The sequence below is a fragment of the Protopterus annectens genome, chromosome 3.part1, assembly GCF_019279795.1.
Source record: "Protopterus annectens isolate FY-2018-M chromosome 3.part1, PAN1.0, whole genome shotgun sequence".
NCBI classification, from domain to species: Eukaryota; Metazoa; Chordata; order Ceratodontiformes; family Protopteridae; genus Protopterus; species Protopterus annectens.
The window spans coordinates 206529934-206551753 of record NC_056732.1 but is presented as its reverse complement, the minus strand read 5'-3'; the positions used below and the strand labels follow the sequence as shown (position 1 = coordinate 206551753).

Sequence of the window (21820 nt, the reverse complement as noted above, 5' to 3'; positions counted from 1 at the left end):
TGACTTGCATATCAACCACGCAATTAAAACAGTAAATAAAAAACTTGGCTCTCTACACAGGATCAAACCCTTCTCAACTCCCCTAGCCAGAACTGTTCTTGCTCACACTCATCTACTATCCTCAATTCTCTACGCCTCCCCCTTATTCACAAACCTGAGTAAAACCGACCTGAACAAGCTCACAACTTGCTATAATCATATTGCCAGATGTGCCACCGCCTCTACCCATAGGACCCATCACTGCCTTAATCTCAGACTACTAGGCTGGCTTGAACTACCTAACCTTCTACTGGCTCACCAACTAGTAACTGCCCACAAGATTCTCTACCAGCCAGAATGGACACCCGATCTTAAAACTCTCATCGCCCCCTACCAGAACCTTAAAACTCTTCGATCTTCTAACAAAGTGCTAACTTTCACCTTCAAAGCAAATAACTCAGCCGGGGAAGCTCTGTTTATGGACTCAGTTGGTAAAGCCTGGAACTGTCTTCCTACAGAACTAACCTTACAACCCTCTCCAACCCAATTAAAAAAGAACTTTAATCAATACTTCACTATGCGATGCCTCTGTCCTTGCTCTACCCCTGACTAATCCCACAGTCTTCTACTGTTCACTCAGTTAGGGTCTCCTAGCAGTGTCACTGAATCCTAACCTAGTTACTCTCTACAAACTTGATTAAGTGAAGTCTAATATGTATTTCAAGTAACCTATAAAATGACGCAAAAATAAATGAGCTTTTTGAATGCTGGGCTGGGAACTTGGACAATGACCTACAAATATATTGTATAATCTCTATCTTGAATTATAGTAATAGTGGAAATTTTTTAATATGTAATTATGTAACATTTCTCTGCATTGTATTTTTCTATTGCATTTCACATTGCATTATGCTGATGTTCTTTTTGTGTTTCACTGTTGCAGTCCTCACATATGGGTTATCTGGCTCCCAGTAGCCCTCAGTCGGCCCGAATGCCAGAGTCCTTGGTATATGACGTCGGCCGCTGCCGGTTGTAAAACTGATGTCAGAACGTCAGGTATAAAGGGAGGCAGCCAACGCCATTTCCTCAGTCTTTCTTGCCACGGAGCCCGAAGCAGATGCAATTCGCACTAGTGCCGGTCAGCCATTTTACCTTCGTTTTGCTTTCCAACTACCAAGTTGAAGACTCCTTCAGATAAGTACCCCATTGGGGATCCTCTTTTCTTGCTTCAACGAATGTCAGATAAAGTTAATAACTGTCTTGCCTGTGGAAAACAGATTCTGCACCGTGATTTCCATTCCTATTGTATAACTTGTTTGGGCCTTGAACACGACGTCCCTAACTGCAATCTCTGTGCTTCCTTTAACCCGCGTACCATACGCCGTAGAGCTAAGATTTTATATAATCGTTTCGGAGTCTGGCCTAAGTTAGTCTGTATGGTGTCTTGTGGTCTCCCAACTTCGGATATACATAGGAAACACAAAGACAAGGACTGCAACAGGCCTAGGGTTAAATCTGCTGACGGCGCACTGGTGAAATTGGTCGTCAGCACAGCGGTAGTCAGTGAGGCGCTTTCGCAGCCCCTGCAGTCCACATATTTTCAGCCACAAGCCTTTGCCGAGACTTTTACGGAGTCTTCCATGCCGCAGGCTGTTATTTCATTTTCAAATCCTCTGCCTGTCGCCGCCTCAGATGGATTAGGAGTTGCTTTGCAGGCACCGGCTTCTGACGCCTCTTCCTTTCGACATGAGGCCAGAGCCAGACCGACTACCTTAGTTCAGGCTTCTGTAGTTGCTAGGCTTCCCCAGTCACTCCGGATTGCTAGTAAACCTTCCAGCCGCAAACCTACTCACAAACAGGCGTTGGCCTCCTCTCCTGTGCCTCAGTCCCAGTTGGTAAAGATGGCTGGTGATCTCCTCTCCTTGATTAGGGGCTCTCATCCCCCTTCAAAGAGGGCTAGAGAATTATCCCCTGATGTTTTGTCCGTCTCAGATTCTGAAATTTCCAGTATATCTGCTGGTGAAGAAGGAAATTCTCAACTTTTTTTTTGGCTTTGAGGATTCTGATGCTGAGGACTCTATCCCTTTTGCCTCCCCATCCAGAAGATTTTTCCTGTGGAGATACTTGAATACCCTTCGGGAGCATTTTAAATGGGAATGTCTAAGAAAAGAATCAGGGAATTTTTGGATTTGCCACAGCATAAGCCTCTGGCTATACCTCCAGTTTTGGAAGTTGTGGATGATGTTTTCATGGAAAATTCTTTAACTTCTAATTCTGTTCCTCCTGCCCCCAGAAAACCTGATAGGTATTATAGGATTCCTGAATCTCATCAATTCCTTTTTGAAAACCCTACTGCTGATCCAGAAATTACTTCTCAAGGCCCCAAGGGTGTTAAGGCTACTATTGCTAAAAACCCTGTACCTTCTGATAAGGAGTCTAGGGCCTTGGACAGGTGGGGTAAAAAAGTCTATACCTCTGCAACTCTTGCCATTAAATCTGTGAATTGTCTTTTTCATCTGCTTAACTATCAGCTGCATACTTTACAGGCTATTAAGGCTAAACTTGAAAATATTCCTTCTATGACGGAGAGCAAAGATTTACAAGTAAAGCCGTTTTATTGATGTAAGCGCTTTCACGGCTTAAACTTGCCGCTTCATCAGACATAATAAAATCAGTGTCAACCATTGCTTTTTAAAGAATTTTACTTCCTGATAACACATTAACAAGCATCAATTAGATTATTAAAGAAATATAGCACACTTAAAAAATACACATACTAAAACAACAGCGCTTAGGAATATGTAACATATAATATAAAATACATCTATGCAAAAGCCTGTATACAAAATTATATAAATTATTATATAAAATTCATGTGTAAGTAAAACCATTCATGCCAATAATATTTATTCTATTTCAACCCATTGTTTTCATTCTTATTCTTTATTTTTTAAACCTCCTATTCTTCAAAATGGGCTTAATGCAAATTTTATCATTCAACCCTCTGCCTTTATTACCTGTCATTCTGATAATCCATCTAAGCTCAGTGGATTCAACCTTATTCTCTGTCACCTCCACGAACATTCTCATGGATTACCTCTAGAGCCATAAATTTAAAATTATGCAATGCGTCTTGTGATGTAATATGTTTAGCCAAAGCATTGGTACATATAGAGTTATGGCTCTAGAGGTAATCCATGAGAATGTTCGTGGAGGTGACATAGAGAATAAGGTTGAATCCACTGAGCTTAGATGGATTATCAGAATGACAGGTAATAAAGGCAGAGGGTTGAATGATAAAATTTGCATTAAGCCCATTTTGAAGAATAGGAGGTTTAAAAAATAAAGAATAAGAATGAAAACAATGGGTTGAAATAGAATAAATATTATTGGCATGAATGGTTTTACTTACACATGAATTTTATATAATAATTTATATAATTTTGTATACAGGCTTTTGCATAGATGTATTTTATATTATATGTTACATATTCCTAAGCGCTGTTGTTTTAGTATGTGTATTTTTTAAGTGTGCTATATTTCTTTAATAATCTAATTGATGCTTGTTAATGTGTTATCAGGAAGTAAAATTCTTTAAAAAGCAATGGTTGACACTGATTTTACTATGTCTGATGAAGCGGCAAGTTTAAGCCGTGAAAGCGCTTGCATCAATAAAACTGCTTTATGATATTTTTGTGGATTTTGTGCCTTGGTTTGCTCCACCAGTACTTTAAGATTATTGTTCCGTTAGCCACGGTTGTGGCTTTATCTGGGAGTGCATTTATATCTCTGGAGAACGACTGTTTTCATTTCTTTCCATTAAAGATTTACAAGACTTACTGAATTCTGCTACTTTAGTTAATAAGCATTCACTTCATTGTGGTTTTGACACTGTGGAGGCTTCCTGCAGAGCGGCAGCCACTGGTTCTGTAATTAGAAGGCATGCTTGGCTCAGGGAGCAGCCTCTTTCTGAACCTGTTAAGTCTAAATTGCTGTATGTTCCTTTGCACAAGGGCAATCTTTTTGGTAATAAGTCTGAGGAGGTACCGAAAAAGTTAGAGGATAAGGCTGAATCTATGCAAGCAGTAAAAGATTTCCTTCAAGTTCAGCCTCCTTTAGTAGGCATTATCCTTCCAAGGATTGGTCTTTCCCTGATCGTGGCAAGCAGGATCGCTCTAGGCCTAGGGGTTTCAGATCTTCCAAAGGGCAGGCTTCTGCCCCTCAACGGGCTAAACAATGACATTCTTCTTCTGCTAAATCGGGGAGTTCTAAGCCAGCTTCCAAAAGCAAACATTCATAATGACTCCAGCCTTCTTATGCCTACGTCTGCGGGCCCTGGGTTTTTTTTTTGGGGGGGGGGGTAGCCAAGTTTACAGAGGTATGCCATCACAGATGACAAATGGGTGCTCAATATAGTAAACCAAGGTTACAAGTTTTACTTTCACACCTTCCCTGTTTTACAAGGGTACCCAGACATACCCAGAACTCTCAGGGCAGAGGTGGAAACTCGAATTTCTTCTTTACTGACTATGGGGGCTATAGAGCTAGTTCCTGCAAATCAGGCAGACCGAGGTTTTTACTCAAGACTTTTCCTGGTACCCAAGAAAGGGGGCACCTGGCACCCTATTCTGGATATGTCTATTCTAAACACTTTTCTGGTGATTCCCAAATTCAGGATGCTCACCCTTCAACAGTTACTACCAATTCTGGGTAAGGATTCATGGCTGGTAACTTTGGATCTCAAGGAGGCTTATCTGCACATCCCAATAAGGGAAAGGTGCAGACAGTTCCTTCACTTCAGTGCTGGGGAGCAACACTTTCAGTTCTCTGCATTACTCTCTGGCTTTTCTACTGCTTCCAGAGTTTTTGCCAAGTGCCTGACTCCAGCCATTGCTTTTTGCAGGCAGAGAAACATTCAGATTTATCCTTACCTGGTCGACTGATTCAAGCACACTTCCCAGAACAACTAGAAAAGGATTTGGATTTCGTGAAGTACACTCTCACCTCTTTGGGTTACAGTCTCAATGAAAGGAAGTCAAGGTTGGTTCCTACAAGGGAGATTGTTTTCCTGGGAGTGAGTCTGAATACAGCCACCCAGATGGTATTCCTCCCTCAACAGAAGCAAGAAGATCTTTCAGCTTACTTCATGCTCTGGCCTACCCATTATCCATCTTGATTAACTAATCTCTGTCAGAAAGTTACGTTCCCACATTGTGGAAAGTCTCACATATAATTCCCTTCCACAAAGGCGGACCCTCTGCAGAACTAACCAATTACCGCCCCATAGCTATTCTCTCTCCACTCTCCAAAATACTAGAGAGATGCATACACTCTCAGGTGTCAGACTACCTCCTTACTAACAACCTCCTTTCCAGTACTCAGCATGGTTTCTGACCAAACCATAGCACCACCACTGCTTTACTCTCCTTTACTAACACTATCCTTCAGCATAAAAACAATAGCTATCTCTCCTCTGCTACTTTCCTAGACCTATCTAAAGCATTTGACATGGTCCCACACAAACAACTTATCTCTGTCCTCAATAACCTATCCTTCTCACAATCAGTCACCAACTGGTTTCAGAGTTACCTGTCTGACCGCCAACAATCCGTTGTATGGCAGAATGACATATCGCCCCAACTACCTGTCTCCATAGGGGTTCCCCAAGGATCCATCCTTGGACCCCTACTCTTCTCTGTTTACACCAATAATCTAGCCTCTGCCACCAAACATGGCACACTCATCCAATACGCAGATGACTTGACCATCATCTGCTCAGCCCAGTCCCTACCCAAACTGCAAAAAGTCACACAGGAAGCCTTTTCCTCTGTTGAAACACGGTTATCCGATGCCCAATTAATACTCAACCCAAACAAAACTAAACCACTCATCTTCCAACCCACCAAACATACTCAAAACAACTCTCACTTTAACATCACAGCAAAAGACAACACCACTGTATACCCAACTGAACACACCAAATTGCTAGGAGTGGAACTAGACAATAAACTAAAATTTGACATTCACATATCCATGACCATAAAAAAAGTCCACAAAAAAATAGGAGCATTATACAGAAATAAACAATTTCTCACCAAAGCAGCAAAGATTTCAATAGCAAATTCCCACCTTATCTCCACCCTACTTTATGCCTCTCCAGTATATACCAACCTAAAGCGATGTGATCTAAACAAGCTAGAGACCTGCTACAACAAAATCGCCAAATTCGCCACAGGGGCATCCTACCGTAGTCACCACTGTCTCTCTCTTGCTAAACTGGGCTGGCTTGAACTCCCTCACCTCCTTCAGTGGTATCAACTCTCACTCGCCGACAAACTAGTAAACCATCCACTAAATGTCCCATCCCTCCAGAATCTACTCCAACCCTATCGCACCACCAGACCACTAAGATCCAGCAACAAAAATCACTTGCAGATCACTAAAGCCAATAACTCTGCTGGTGAAGCACTATTCTCTTGCGTCATAGCCAAATTATGGAACTCACTCCCACCCACAATTACCTCCGTACCATCATGCACCAACTTCAAAACTTTATTAAAAGCTCACCTAAAACCATGCTGGCTATGCCCTTGCAACTCCCACTCTAATATCATCCACCACATCCAACTACTACCTTTCTTTCCACTCCATTAACTGCCTTGATTATAGCAAGCTCAGATGCTCATAAGCCTAGTACTTATTATACGCAGGAACTTCTCATTGTTACATTTGTTAATGCCTGTTATGTACTTCACAGATAAAGATTCTAGTTGTCTACTGATGTACTATGTTCTTCATCTGTAAATATGTTGTAAGTAATTTCTATGTTAAATTGTTAATCGCTATGTAATCCAATGTAACTACTGTCTGTTTTACTGTGGAGCTTTTCTCCCCGGGCCTCCGCTGAAAATGGACCCACATCCAGTCGGACACTCCCGGTCAACAAATTTAAATAAATAAATAAATTCATGAACTTGGCAAGCAGGACCCAGCTCTCTGCAAGGCAATTCCTGCAAGCACTGGGGTTCATGGCTTCATGTATTTTGATGATCCCAAATGCAAGACTGCATATGAGAAAACTTCAGTGGTACCTCAAGAATCTTTGGTGTCAACACACACAGGGCTTAGACTTGATTCTTCCCCTGATTCCCTGTCTGCAAATGGAGTTCCTCTGGTGGGCAACAGCCTGTTCTCAGAACAAGGGTCTGCCTTTCTGCCCACTGCCTGCCAGCCAGACTCACCACAGACGCCTCAGATGTTGTATGGGGGGGCTCATCTGGAGGGCAGGGGCATACAGGGGACTTGGAGCAACAAGCAGATACATCTGCACATAAACTTAGAATTGATGGCAGTGCAGCAGGCCTTGCTGGCTTTCAGGGACCTACTCTACCCTGGGACTCTGCTGATCAGGACAGACAATACCAAAGTCATGTGGTACATCAACAAGCAAGGGGGACTCACTCTTACCCCTTGTGCAGAAAAGGCATGAGGCTATGGTCCATAGCAGCATCCATGGGCTTACATCTAATAGCCCAGTATCTCCCAGGGAGGCTAAACTCCTTGGATCATTTGAGCAGACATGTTCTGGATACTCACGAGTGGCAACTGAACAAGGACATTTTCCATCGCATCACTCATCATTGGGGCACCCCACAAGTGGATCTTTTCTCCTCTCACACCAATCCTTTCCTTCCAACCTTCTGCACCTGGGAGTTTCACTACAAAGCTTGGAGGGTGGATGTGTTGTCCTTCTCATGGACACATCTCTCAGTTTATGCATTCCCTCCTCTGCCTCTTCTTCCCAGAGTGCTACTAAAGATAAGGGACGAAAAACCACAGGTTGTCCTGATAGCACCAGATTGGCCCAGACAGCATTGGTATCCCCTCCTTCGCAGCCTTTCACAGGCTCATCCTTGGCATCTTCCCCTGGTACCAGATCTGTTGGTTCAGGGAGGGGGAAAGTTCCTTCATCCTCATCTTCAAACTCTGCATTTAACTGCCTGGCTAATACTTTAAATCTTTCCCAACAGGTGGTGGAAGTTCTTTATGAGGCTAGGAGGCCTAGCACCAGAAAATTCCATGCAGATAAATGGAAGAGATTTTGCCCTTGGATGCTGGCTAATGGAGAAAACTCTTCTCATCCTTCTCTTTCCCTCATTCTTGACTACCTAGCAGGACTGCTTAATGATGGACTTTCCTTTTCTTCAATCAAAATTCATGCTTCTGCAATTTCGGCTCATTGTTCTTTTTGAGCAACCCATTTTTTCTCACCCCTTGATGAAACATTTCCTGAGGGGAGCTAGTAATCTTAGACCTCCCAGAAGAGCTCCTACCCCTGCCTGGGATCTTAATTTTGTCCTGGAAAAACTTAATTGCCTCCCTTTGAACCAGCTGCCTCTGCAGATTTGAAGTTTCTATCCTGGAAGACTGCTTTCCTTTTAGCCATTACTTCAGCTAGAAGGGTTTCTGAGCTGCAAGCCTTAATGGCAGTAGAACCTTTCATTATTTTCACTCAGACCGAGTTTCTCTGTGAACTAATCCCTCTTTCATGCCTAAGGTAGTTTCCAGTTTAACCCTTAACCAGTCTATTCACCTGCCTACATTTTTCAACAATCCCCAAAATAAAGGGGAAAGGATTCTGCAGTCTCTTGATGTGCATAGACAGCTGAGATTTTACTTAGGACTAAATCCTTTAGAAAATCTGAACAGTTGTTGGTTAGTTTTGCTCCTGGGGCTCAGGGTAAAGCTGTTTCAAAACAAACCATCTCCAAGTGGATTGCTCATTGTATTCACTTTTGTTACCTGCAGCATGGGAAGTTTCCCCCTCAGGGTATTAGGACCCATTCTACTAGAGCAGCCTCTACCTCTGCAGCCTTTCTGAGAGGTGTGCCTACTAAGGACTTTCTAGAAGCAGCTACTTGGTCTTCTGTCCATACTTTCACAAAGCATTACAATCTACCTTTGTTTTCTAAATCCAGGGCTGATTTTGCCTCTGCAGTTTTGCAGGGCCTTCTTAGCAACCCTTAATCTGTGATCCGTCCTCCACCCTTTGTCTTTTTTCCTGGGCTTTGGGAATCAACCCATATGTGGGGACTGCAACAGTGAAACACGAAGAACATAGTACATCTGTGTACACTTACCATAAATGTAGATGTTCGAGTGTATTCACTGTTGTAGTCCTGGTTTCCCACCCTCCATTCCCCCTTTTTTCCTAAGGCACAGACTATATATATTTTTATTTTTTGTATGACGTGTCCAGGGTGCTGCCTTCCTGGGTTAGCCTTCTTTTGGGGGCTCCTGACAGTTAAAGCAAGAAAAACTGAGGAAATGGCGTTGGCTGCCTTCCTTTATACCTGACGTTCTGACAGCAGTTTTACAACCGGCGGCAGCAGACATCGTATACCAAGGACTTTGGTATTCAGGCCGACTGAGGGCACCTGGAGCCGGATAACCCATATGTGAGGACTGCAACAGTGAATACATTCGAACATCTACATTTATGGTAAGTGTACACAACTGTACTTTCTGTCTTATTGATTTCTGTATGGAGCTTTTCTCCCCAGGCCTCTGCTGAAAATGGACATGTATCCAGTTGGACCTTCCCGGTCAACAAATGTAAAATAAGTAAAATAAATAAATAAAATATGTATTTCATTGGATTGCCATTGGAATTTCTTGAAAAATAGTGTTTTTAGGAAAATGTATTTTATACATCTGGAATATTTTCATCTATTCCTGGTGCCTTATTATATTTGGCTCGTAGTTTATTAAATGCTAATTTGAAGCATTTGAATGTTTAAGATTATCTGCTACTTCAGAGAATGTTTGATATTTATTTTCATAAAACTAAATTTGAAATAATTTTTATTGAAGTGTTATCTAGATGTAAACTCTTAGAATGTTTTGTTTTTAAATTCAGCAAATATTTCTCCTCTTTTGTCTTTATTTTTGTATTCTTAATAGCATGTATATAATTTTTTAAAGTACTTTTGATCTCCTTACTGAATTGTAAATTCCCTTAAAGTCAATGAAAGTTAATAGGAAATTTTTATTGCTAAATGAGAAAGCAGATGAGGAATATAAATTTAGGTGTGAAGATGTAATGAAGTATGATGCATTATATTTAGAAATAAGTTATACGAGTTATATTTAGAGTTATATTAAAGATGAGATGCAAACTGAAATAGATATTGGATTATTTACTGAGGAACTGCAAGAAAAGACAGGTGGCAAAAAATATGCATTTCTAACCATAGTGTGGTATGGATAAAGGTTAGCAGGTGAAAGTGCACTAACTTAAGATTTTCAAAAGGTGACTGTGCAATTTTGGAAAGATCTTAATACGGTGAGACCTTGTTATAAAAGTGTGTCAGTAGTGGAGACTGCAGAGAGAAATATAAGAAGGTATATCATATAATGGAGATGTAGTGGAAAGAAAAACAGAATATAAAATCAAAAGGAATATGGTAATGTGTTAGTCAAAGATGTCAGAGAATTTATAAAAGAACAAGCGAAGTAGTGTAAGAAGTGGGAAAGAATAAGGGATATGATGCACAGTGATTTCTTTGAAAACTTAAAAGAAAAGAAGTTATACTTCTTGAAAAAAGTAAAGATAGATTAATGACACGGGAGTATATTAGATAATAAGGGTGAACCACATAAAGAGCAGAAGAAAGTAAAGGAAGTTGTGATGGACTGAGTAAAGAAAATATATAGTAAAAGGAATTCTGGTCAGTAGATATGTTGGGGGTAATCACGTTAAACAAAATTTAGAAAGGATTGTAACTCTAGAAGAAATGAAAGTAATACAGGAATCAAGCTTAAAATAGTTTTCTGGACCTGATGGAATAAGATATGGAATTTTTTAAAGTTATGACTATGGAGCTATGGTAACAGTAGTATTAATGAATGAACAAATTGAGTATAAGATGCAGAACAAATAAATTTGTGAAGAAATAATAAAATGTATATATAAAAAGAAGGGGTAGAAATTAAGTATCAGTGACCTTGGATTTTTGGAAATACTGATATGTTTGTGAAAATTACACAAAGTTTTGGTAAGGTATTGAAGCAAGTGTTGTGCGGTGGTGTTTATAATGTCATAAAGTCATTGACATTAATTAGAAGTGACTGAGTCAAGTGAAAAGGAAGGGAATGTAAATTGGTGGCATGTGAAGTGGAAAAGGCATATGATAGTACAGAACATGACAGAATGTGGCACAGTGTTAGCGAACACTTTTGTTTTAAAACTTGCAATAGAGTGAAGGTAAAAGTCTGGTTAATGGCAGAAGTATAGATTTTGAGAGCAGTTAATCACAGTTGTTCATTTAATGTTTTAGTCACGTCATTAACAAATAAGGAAAACATGGACTTGGCCAAATGGGAAATAGTTTGTGAAAATACCTGCATGCTTGAGATATGCAGATGACCTTGTTGTTAAAGAATTGAGTAAAGTGTAGTTAAATGCTTGCAGAAGTGGAAAAAGAACTAAAATGTAGGATTAGTCTAAAAGGTAAAAACAGGGATTTTGGCGATGTAACTAAAATAGGTGGAATACATTTTTCTGAATCGAATATTAATATTGTGGGTATTGCGTTTAGATGTTGTAAAGCAGCAATGAAAGAGGTAATGTAAATTGAAAAGATTATCAGTAAGTGGAGTGCTTTCCAAATGTCATTTGCGAAGAAGGTGTTTCTAATCCATGTAAGTTCTCAAGTGAACTGGAAAAATAATTAGAAATAATGTTTGTGTGTGGGAATCCATGTTAAATCTTAATCATGGAGTATTATACTGTTAAAAATGGGGTTGGTTCGAACTTAAGCCAGTTGTGTACTTGGCTTCTTATGTTTATTTTGCGTATCACATAAAGTAATTAAGAGAGAAAATAGTTTGGTAGGAAAAGTACAAGGAGCTTTAGATGAAGTAAGATCAGGAAAAAGAAAGTTATGAAAATATAGCTATCAGGCAGCGTAGTGATAAAATGAAAAAGTGGATGTAAGGAAAGCTAGCAAAGTTAAAAGAAAATGGTAAAGGGGTATTATCCAATACATTGTTTGAATAAATGCCAAAGTAATGCACATGTGTGGAAGGAAGACTAGTACTATGAGAGAGGTAGCAGAGATATAAAAATGTATATGAAATAAAAGTATTTTATGAAGATTAATCTTAGGGAAACTATTAGCGAAAGCTCAATGAAATATAAACAGAAAAATGGAAACGTGTAAAATGTATAATGCTGAAAAACTATGAGATATACTGATTCTAAGAATATAGTAGAGTTTGAAAGATGGTTCCTTTTCAAATAAGAATATAGAAGTGATTTAAGAATGTGAACATAGATTGTTTATGGAATATATGAGAAAAATGAAAAATTACGTAGATAAGATATAAAGTATTGTGTGTAGTGTATGGTAAGAGTAAACACAAAATAAATCCATAAAGGGAATCCACCCCTGAAGCTCTCCTTGCTAAGTTACCATTAATACGGTAAAATAACTGAAAATTGAAGTTTTAAGATTCTATGCAAGAATCTATAGCTCGGAAGAGCATCAAGTAATACAGTCAGTGTCCAACGTTAAAGGCCAGATTTTCACTGTGGAACCTTAGGCTTAAAGACCATAGAGTATTATCCTTTTTCCTTTAAAATATTTTATTCATTTAAGCAGTTTGGCAGGTTTGTCAAGGAAACATCAATCTCTCATATGTATAAAAAAAATTTGCAAATCTTAAGAAAGCTGATTTATAAACTTGCTTTATAATTGGCCTACTAGTCCAGGCCTAGATGCTGATAGGTGGGATTGGTTTACGATGGTGATTGGTGATGAAATTTAACTTTGTCCAATAGGGGTGTCAGTAGATTTGTGAATGAGATAAAAAGTAATTAAAAATACTAATAATAAAAATATTAAGTTAACAGTCTTCCAATATATAGTCTCTTCCTGTTCAAATATTAATTTGCTGTTAACCTTCAGCTTCCCCTCAATTAAAAATTGTTCATGTTTGTTCCCTTTTGCAGTATCAAAGTCCCTGTTATTGTTGCAACAATCATGATATTTCCTCTTCTAGATCAGAAGATGGTCCCTCAAAAAATGTAAAAGTGATTAAAATACTGAGAATAATTAATGAATATCCAGTTCAAGGTGCTAGACTTGTTTCACCAGTCTTGAATCCTTTTGTAAAAAGATAGGGCTGTGTATTAAATAAATGGCATCATAAAAATAATAACTAATGAAGTTTAACTTTATGATGTCTCCTTTTTCTTTTAACAGCTGCATTATCTGTTCAAAAAGCAGGTTTTATGTAAAAGACTAAAAATAAACTGTAATAATTTAAGTCCTTAAAGTTTAATAAACTGAGCGCTATATATGGAGTGGGTACTTGGGTGTGAATTGATGAGGGTGAGTGTAAAAATGGGGGTATAAAAATCCTAAAATTATCCGATTAGTAAGTAAATAATAAATTAATTGAATTAGGAATATACCATATATAAAATGTATGTACTGAATTAGAATTTAAATTAAATGTCTGAAGGACGAAGGGATAATGTACCAAAAGACACTTTTCAGCTAAACAGAAATCCTATCCTGAAGACTTCCTTAAAAGGCCTTTTACATATAATACATATTATTCAATCCCATTTTGTCTCTTCCAAAAAATATTAAGTTACAAAACCGATAATTCTGGGGAGGAGTCTGATTGTGGTTTTGGGAATAGCTCACCATTGATTGGTGTTGTAGAGATACAAACATCAGGGGTGTTTTACTATGCTTGTGGGCGTGGTGGCTCTAAGGGAGGTCAAGCTCAACTGGTATGTAAAAACTAGTCCCACCAATAGTAAACCGGGGGGTGTGGACTAGTCATTGGTAGGAGTCTCTCAATTGAGATACAATGCTAGCTAAGAAAAAAAAACAAATCCTAAACCTAGAAACTGACCAAATACAAGCCATTGAAAACCCCAACAATAATAAATAAAAATGTCAAATAGTAATCTAAAATAAAAATTCACTTAATAATTAAACCTATGCCTCAAAGGGGAATCATACCATCTTGCCAAAACGCAAAACAAATCCAAACCACAATGGATCTCCCACTCAAAAAAATTGCGTCAAAAAAGGTTGCCGATATTAAAGAATGGAATAAAAACACCAAAAGACAAAGGGTCTTTCAGAAGACCGTATTAAATGGTTTATCTATCCCCAAATCAAAGTACTGCCATCAACCAAAGGAGGTATAATCCTGTATCACTCTAACAAAATTAGTAATATGTCATTACATTCAAAAGAGGATCGGAAAATAACCAAAAACCTTCAAGGACATCGGGGTCACAAGGCGCACTCAACCATAAAAACAAAAATGAAAAAATATGTCCAATATAATCAAAGTATCAAAAGAAAAACTCCAAAAACAACAACCTGGAGTGTCTCCATGGTGCACAAACAGGCAAGGCATCCACCAGCAGAGATAATCACAAGCGCACAAAAAGCCTTCAGACCATATTACAAGTTTCAAAAAAATGCCCAAAACATATGGGCACAACAAATGATCAGTATCTCAATCAAATTGCATAACTATATAACAGATGCCTCCTATACAATGCGACAATACCAGCGATTCACACCCATTGAAACTTCATTTGTTTTGGCCACAGCAAATGAACAATGAACCCCCAAACTTCAAATTGTCTTTCACTGAGGGAACTCAACCACTTTCCGACCAAAACCAAGGCATCCAAAATGAATTAATAAGAATTTCATTGGGTGATTCTTAGGCGAAATCCAAAAGAAGGGAACATAAAATTCAATTTAACCTTATTCAAACTCTGTTAAAAAAGGTGTGGATGTTTAGTATTGGAGAATCTCCTGCTTAAAAAATGTCCAAAATAAAATAGAATAAAGGTTATTACTGTCGAAAATTAAGAAAAAATAAAGAATAAAAGCATTAGGGGGTCACCATTAATAAAATTGAAGGTCTACTGATAATACTATTAAATTGTGCAGTATAATTGATAGAGATAAACATAAATAAAACTGAACTTATTAAAAGCCAAACATGGTGCATCATTGGGTCAATATCTTGCATGTCACTAATCTGTTATATGGGGGGGATCCTTGTTTAGTATATGTACAGGTATGTGTAGTTATGTAGTATATGGTACAGTGGGTGTGAAAAATGTATTTATTTTTATTTTTTTATTTATTTTACATTTGTTTACCGGGATGGTCCGACTGGATATATGTCCATTTTCAGCAGAGGCCCGGGGAGAAAAGCTCCAAGTTAGTAGATTACATTACATTAGTAACGTTTACAAATTAACATAGTTTATAGTCTTCATTAAGGTTACAAACATTTATAGAACATGGTAGGCAACTGAGAGTTTCACACAGGGTTTCACACAGATAAGGACTTTATCCCGTAACGAGCTCCAGATATGGTACAAAGCAAAGTCATATACATTTTAGAGTCAAATGACAGATTTAATTAGGCAAGATATCCAATACCAGGAGGTGGGTTTTAGTCAGGTTTTGAGCAGGGACATTACAAGTGCATTTGAAAGTTAGTTTGAGGTTTTTTTGAAGTGGGTTAGAGAGGGCTGGAGAGTAAGTTCAGCAGGTAGACAGTTCCATGTTTTGCCTGCAGAGTTGGCAAATAGAGAGTCACCAGCCACATTTATACTTTTAGTTGTTTGACCAACAATTTGTCAGCAGAGCGCAGTGACCTCAGGTTGCTGTAGGGATTAACAATCTTTAGTGCTGATGTCTTATCGGGGTGGCTTAGAACTTTGTGGGCTATTATAAGTTGGTTGTATTGGAGAAGACTAGTCCATTCAAGCCAACCTAGTTGAGTTAAGTTGATACAGTGGTGGGTCCTAAAGGTTGTACCTGTAGCAAATTTAGCAATATGGTTGTAACAGCTTGCAAGTTTGAATAGTTCTATTGAAGTTGGTGAAAAGGGGGGAGGCATAGCGAAGGGTAGACAGTAAGTGGAGCGAGCGATAGAAGTTCTTGCAAATGGAGTGAGGAAAGGTTTGATCCTGTAGAGGGAACCCAGTTTTTTTGTTGACTGTTTTGATGGTTTGATTGACATGAGTATCATATTTTAAGGTATTGTTGACTGCGACCCCTAGGAGTTTGGTGTGAACATATGGGGATGTAAGGGTGCCATTGTTGGATCTTATAGTAAAGAATGTTGAAGAGGACTTACAGGTGGGGGAAAAAATTAGCAGCTTAGTTTTGTTGGGGTTTAAAATAAGTTGACGGTTTGCAAACCGTTTTTCAACATCATTGAAACTATTCTGGGTTAGAGTCATCAGCTCAGTTGACGAGGAGGCTGCACACATTAAAGTGGAGTCGTCCGTGTGTTGGATGCAGGTGGCCTTGGGAGTGATTGTGGGTATTTTATTGATAAAGACTGAGAAGAGAAGTGGTCCTAGTATGGAGGCTTGGGGCTCCTAATGTGATGGGTAGATGAATGGATAGTGTATTCTGCCATAATACTGCTTGTTGTGTGTCAGACAGATAAGGTTGGAACCATTTAATCGCACAGTTTAGTGACAGTTTCTTCAGGGTATGGATAAGTAAGTTGGTGGTTGACCATATCAAAGGCCTAAGAGAGATCTAAGAAGAGAGCTGAGCTAAGTTTGTTATTGTTTTGGTTGAGGTTAATGGAATTAGAGAAGGACAGGAGGGCTGAGGTGGTGCTGTGGTTTGGCCTAAATCCATACTGAGAGTTGGCCAGTAGTTTATTCTGGGTGAGATAGTGCATTAATTGGTTATGGACGCATTTTCCATTATTTTGGCCAGTGATGATAGTATGGCTATTGGTCTGTAGTTTGAGAGGTCTAAAGAGTTCCCTCCTTTATGGAGAGGAATAACGTGGGAAACCTTCCAGATAGAGGGGATGGTGGCTTCGGACAAGGTTCGGTTTATAATAATAGAAATAGCGTCTGCAATGGAATCTGATGCTTTCTGTAGATATTCTGGTGGGAGGAGATCAGCTGCTAAGGTAGTGGGTTTTAGTTTGTAAATTAGAGATCTGATGGTTGATGTAGATGCAGGCTGGAAGTTAAAGGAGAGTGAGGTAGTGGTCAAGGAGGAATCCTGATTGGGCCACTGGGAGCCAGTTGGCTGGCTAGTGATTGTATGGTCTTAATGAAGAAACTGTTAGACATTTGCAGTTTCCTCTGGAGATTTTAGGTTACAAAAGCTGATGATGATCCGAGGTGCAGGGAGTGGTGGATTGTCCGGGGTGGAGCAGTTTGTTTACTCCTGTCCAAACTTTTGAGGATTGTTTTGATGTTTTTGTTGAAGGTGTTGATAGAAGTTTTTTTGTCTAACAATATGGCTTTCTTAGTATCATTCCTTAGCTGCCGGAATTTAATATGGTCAAGTGGGTCTTTTGAGGTACGCCATTTGTCCCATGCTTTATTTCTTGCTATGATTTTGGTTTTGGTTACTTTAGAGACCCAGGGGGCAGTTTTAATTTTGGCTCTATGGGTGCGGACAGGACCGTGGGAATCTAGAATGGTAAGGAATTTAGAATTAAAATAAGCTACAGCATCATCCAGTGGAAGAGCTTTTAGGATGGCCCAATTGCATGCTTTGAGTTCGTTCTGAAAATCAGTGGTTTTGAAGTTCTTGTTATTTCTAATAGATTTATAGAGAATTTGGTGGTGGTGATCTACTTTGCTTGATGATATAGGAGGGTACCAATGTTGTACAGATCTTGGATGATTGTTGATAAGAATCCAGTCCAGGATACTACCTTTGTGGTAGGGTTTATTTATTCTGGTGGGTGAGGATATGAGTTGTGTATAGCCATGAAGGTTTACATGGATTGTGGGAGATTCAGAGGAACAGTTTTTTCCAATCAATATTAAAGTCTCCTAACACCATAGTGTCATGGGGGTACATGTTGGATAGCCATTGAAGGAAGTCCTCTATGGTATTTGTATTGCCTGGGGGGCTATAAATGCAGGCAATGAATATAGATTTAATTTGTTAACCTGTAGTCTGATAACGAGAGTTTCAGCATTATTGAACAAGGGAGGTTGTTGTGGGGCTAATGTGACATCTAGTGTATTTTTAAAGAGTACTGCTACTCCCCCACCTTTCCTAGACTTACGGTCTAGTGTGAGTATGTTGTACCCTGGTGGGATAACTTCATTGTCTTTAGTTCCTGGTTTTAGCCAGGTTTTTGTGAGACATAGCACATCAGGTGAGTAGGCTGCTAAGAGGGCAGGGAGATTATGGACCTTGTTGTTTATGCTCCTGATATTTAGGTGACCGGTCAGGAGAGATTTAGGGGTCCTTGTAGTTGGCCAAATGTTAGAAGGGGTAATGGGCTGGGAGCCGGAGCTTGTGGGAGGGGTAGGACCAGGGTTTGGGTGGATGTCTCCATCCCTTATCAGACTGTATTGTACAGTAATTATTAGTTTCAGGGCTTTGCTAATTATTTTATGATAATATCTGGTTTTGGGGGAGATGGACCATAGTCTGGTTAGTTGGTGGTTATTAAGAGTGGCAAAGTCAGGTTTGTAGAGAGCTGTGAGTTGATCTGTTTTATTTAAAGTAGGAGTTGGTTTGGGATAAGTGGTGGTGAAAGCCAAGGTAGGGCTGATTTACTTAGATGGTGAGGAGATATGGAATGAACACTATTGGAATTAGTAACATTACTGGTCTCATTTTGATAGTTAACATAGCACTTGGCTAAGGATTGTGTATTAGGAATATGGAAAGATTAGTGGCAGGAAGGGGTGGTGCTTGGAAGTATGGGCTATCAGTGATAGGTTGTGGAACGGGGGTGTGGTTTATTGAGCTTTAAAGTTAGCACCACTGGGGTGGGAGGAATGTGGGGGCAGGGTGCGGAGTGAGACCGAGCAGAGCGGGTCTAATCCAGACCACGAGGTACCTTATGTGTATGCCTGTGAAGAAAACTATTGTGTTTGCAGACAGTTCAGACCCGGACTGCGCTTTTCTTATAACAATGTATCCACCAGTCAGATAAAAGATAAAGGTGGTACAGCAGCTGAATACTTAGGTCTAGAAAAGAAGACTACAGAGAGGAGTAAGCATTTCTGAGATGGTAAAGATGCATTATAAAGATTGCTAAACAAACTGAGCAAATAGTTACTGCATACAGGAAAATATGTCTTGAATCAATTACTAGTATATGCAGATACTGAGCCAGTTGGAAAAACACATCAGTGAGAAGGGACCTCGGCTGGCTGGTATGCAGTCACAGATAAAAATATAGCGAGCAGCACTCTATCCTGGGTCTCTAATGTGATTCTATCCACCACTAACACCACAATTGTATAGCAATAATTGGACACCAGTATGAGCTGTCTACGCACTGCACATATACAGGAATATTAGTTAACAAGGTGCAGCTATGCAGATAGTACATACTATTATACTAAAAACAACTTGGTGCAGACAAGCACAATGCTAGCATGCCATAGTAACCTCCAGTAATAAAGCATAAATCGTATTAGATGTCTTAATAAATTAACAAAAAACTGAGGGTTATGCTACTCAACGCCAGGAGTTTAAATCTCAAAATGCACGTGCTCGAAGCACTCAGTATGGAGAACGTTAACATCTGTGCAGTAACTGAAACCTGGTGCAAGGCTCCAGAGAGCACCCCAATACTACCGGGCTACAACTCATACCACACGTTTCTGCCACAGAACACTGACCGAAACACAAAAGGACGGGGTGTATCCATATTCTTCAGGGATACCTACACCTCCAGGTTAGTGGTGCAGCATAATACCTCTGAGATCATCCATGTGCAGCTAACATCGGGAAAATCTGCAAAGCAAATTGTGACCTGCTACAGATCAACCTCCATGACCCAGGACCACCACTCCACCTTTCTGGAGACACTGGAAAACATGAAGGTCCTACCGAACACCCTGATATTGGGCAATTTCAATTACCCTACCATTAACTGGGAAAACTACTCGAGTAAAAACTCCCAGGCCCAGCGCTTCCTGGAATTCATCAACTCAAATGCCCTGGATCAGCTGGTAAACTCCCCTACCAGAGTTGAAAACATATTGGACCTGGTCATCACCAACAGGGGCAACAGGTGTTCCACACCTGAGGTCAGCTTGTCACTGGTTAGATCAGAGCATAAACTAATCCGTCTGGATGTCCACACCCCACCACCTCTCCCAACTAAGGAAACCACAGTAAAAAAACTTTTCTAAAGCAAACTTCACCTTACTTAAGACAGAGGCGGTAAGTTTCACAGCCCCCATACTGAAGGATAATGCTGCCCAAGATGCAGAAACCTTTACAAATGCACTCTATGAGCACCTACAAGGATGCGCATGGATCGTGCCATCCCTAGCAAAACCAAGACTCACTCCTCTAAGAGAAGGAAACCAGTCTGGTGGACCCCTGCCATAAACAGGCTATGCAATAACAAGGAGGAAACTAGTTCAGAAAAAAAGCAAATCCCAAGAAGGAAAGACATCCCTAATCAGTATCAGTAAAAAAACTAAGGTACCTCATAAAATCATCCAAGGCCAGCTTCGAACGAAAAATAGCCAAGGATTAGAAAGATAACCACAAAGCATTCTTTAGCTATGTTAAGAATCTAAGTGGCAACTCGCAGATATGCACTGAGCTAGTGCAAAATAGCACAAAATATACTGAACCTACTGATATTGCCACCATCCTGGCAGATAGATTCAGTGCAAACTTCACCCCCTCTCACCCCCAAAAGGGCCCACAGCAGTACCGGAAAAGTGTAGTGTCCCGGAAATCACAGATGCACAGGTGAAAACAGCCCTTTCAAAAGCCAAAGAGACAGCATCAGTGGGGCCAGATGGTGTCCCAGGCTGCGTCTTGCACGAACTACAGAACAAACTAACTCCCCCCACCTAAACACGCTGCTCAACCTCAGCCTTTCCAAGGCTACGTGCCCATAGAATGGCACACAGCAACGGTTATTCCCTCCACAAAGGAGGGGCCACAACTGACCCTGGTGACTATCGCCCCATAAGCCTGACTAGCCTGGTCTGCAAGGCTATGGAGCTCATCTTCATGGAACTCATTAACAAAGACATTGAGAACCTCCAAACACTTGACCTGACCCAGTTCATATTTGTTAAGGGCAGATCATGCCTACTAAACCTGGTTGACTTCTTTGAGACAGTCACCAAGGCCATAGATGAGGGAAGGCCAAGGCTTTCAACACCATTCCCACTCTGGTATTACAGAAAAACTCACCAGCCTGAACATAAACCCTTACATCATTAGATGGGTTGCCAACTGGTTTACAGACAGAACTTACACGGTAAGAATAGTGGGCACCAGGTCCGACTCTAAACCAGTCACAAGTGGTATCCTGCAAGGCTTGATCCTGGGACCCCTACTGTTTGGCATATACTTCTCAGAAGTACAGGCAAACACAGGAGGAGTGTGGCTAACCAAGTTCACCGATGACTGCAAACTGGAAGCCATAATTGACTCTCCAGCTGACACAGACATCTTCCAAAAGCACCTTACTGAGACGGCCCCTCACTAACACTCTTCAAGAGAAACCTTGACGAGTGGATGGGTAACAGAAAATACACCCCTGGGATCACTTCATTGGCTCTGCTTGATAGAGGCTCAGTTAATAAATCAATGGGGCAGCGAAAGCCGAACACTGTGGCTAGGCTTATAAATGCCCTCGGGAAGATAGCCTAGTACCTGCCTATGAACCTAAAATATAGGATGCACAGTTGATCATGGGGAAAATTATAAACTAGCTGTGAAATGTGGTCATGTTGAAATGAAACTTTTAAGAAGTATTTATAATGTATAAGCATAGTTATGAGTCAAGTTTT

The 21820-nt window shown here is 40.0% G+C and overlaps 1 protein-coding gene across 1 annotated transcript in view; it reads left to right on the top strand.

Annotated features, from left to right (window-relative positions):
- Window positions 1-21820, top strand: part of TOPBP1 (DNA topoisomerase II binding protein 1) — a 1495804-nt gene that overhangs the window by 919284 nt on the left and 554700 nt on the right. The window lies entirely within an intron of this gene.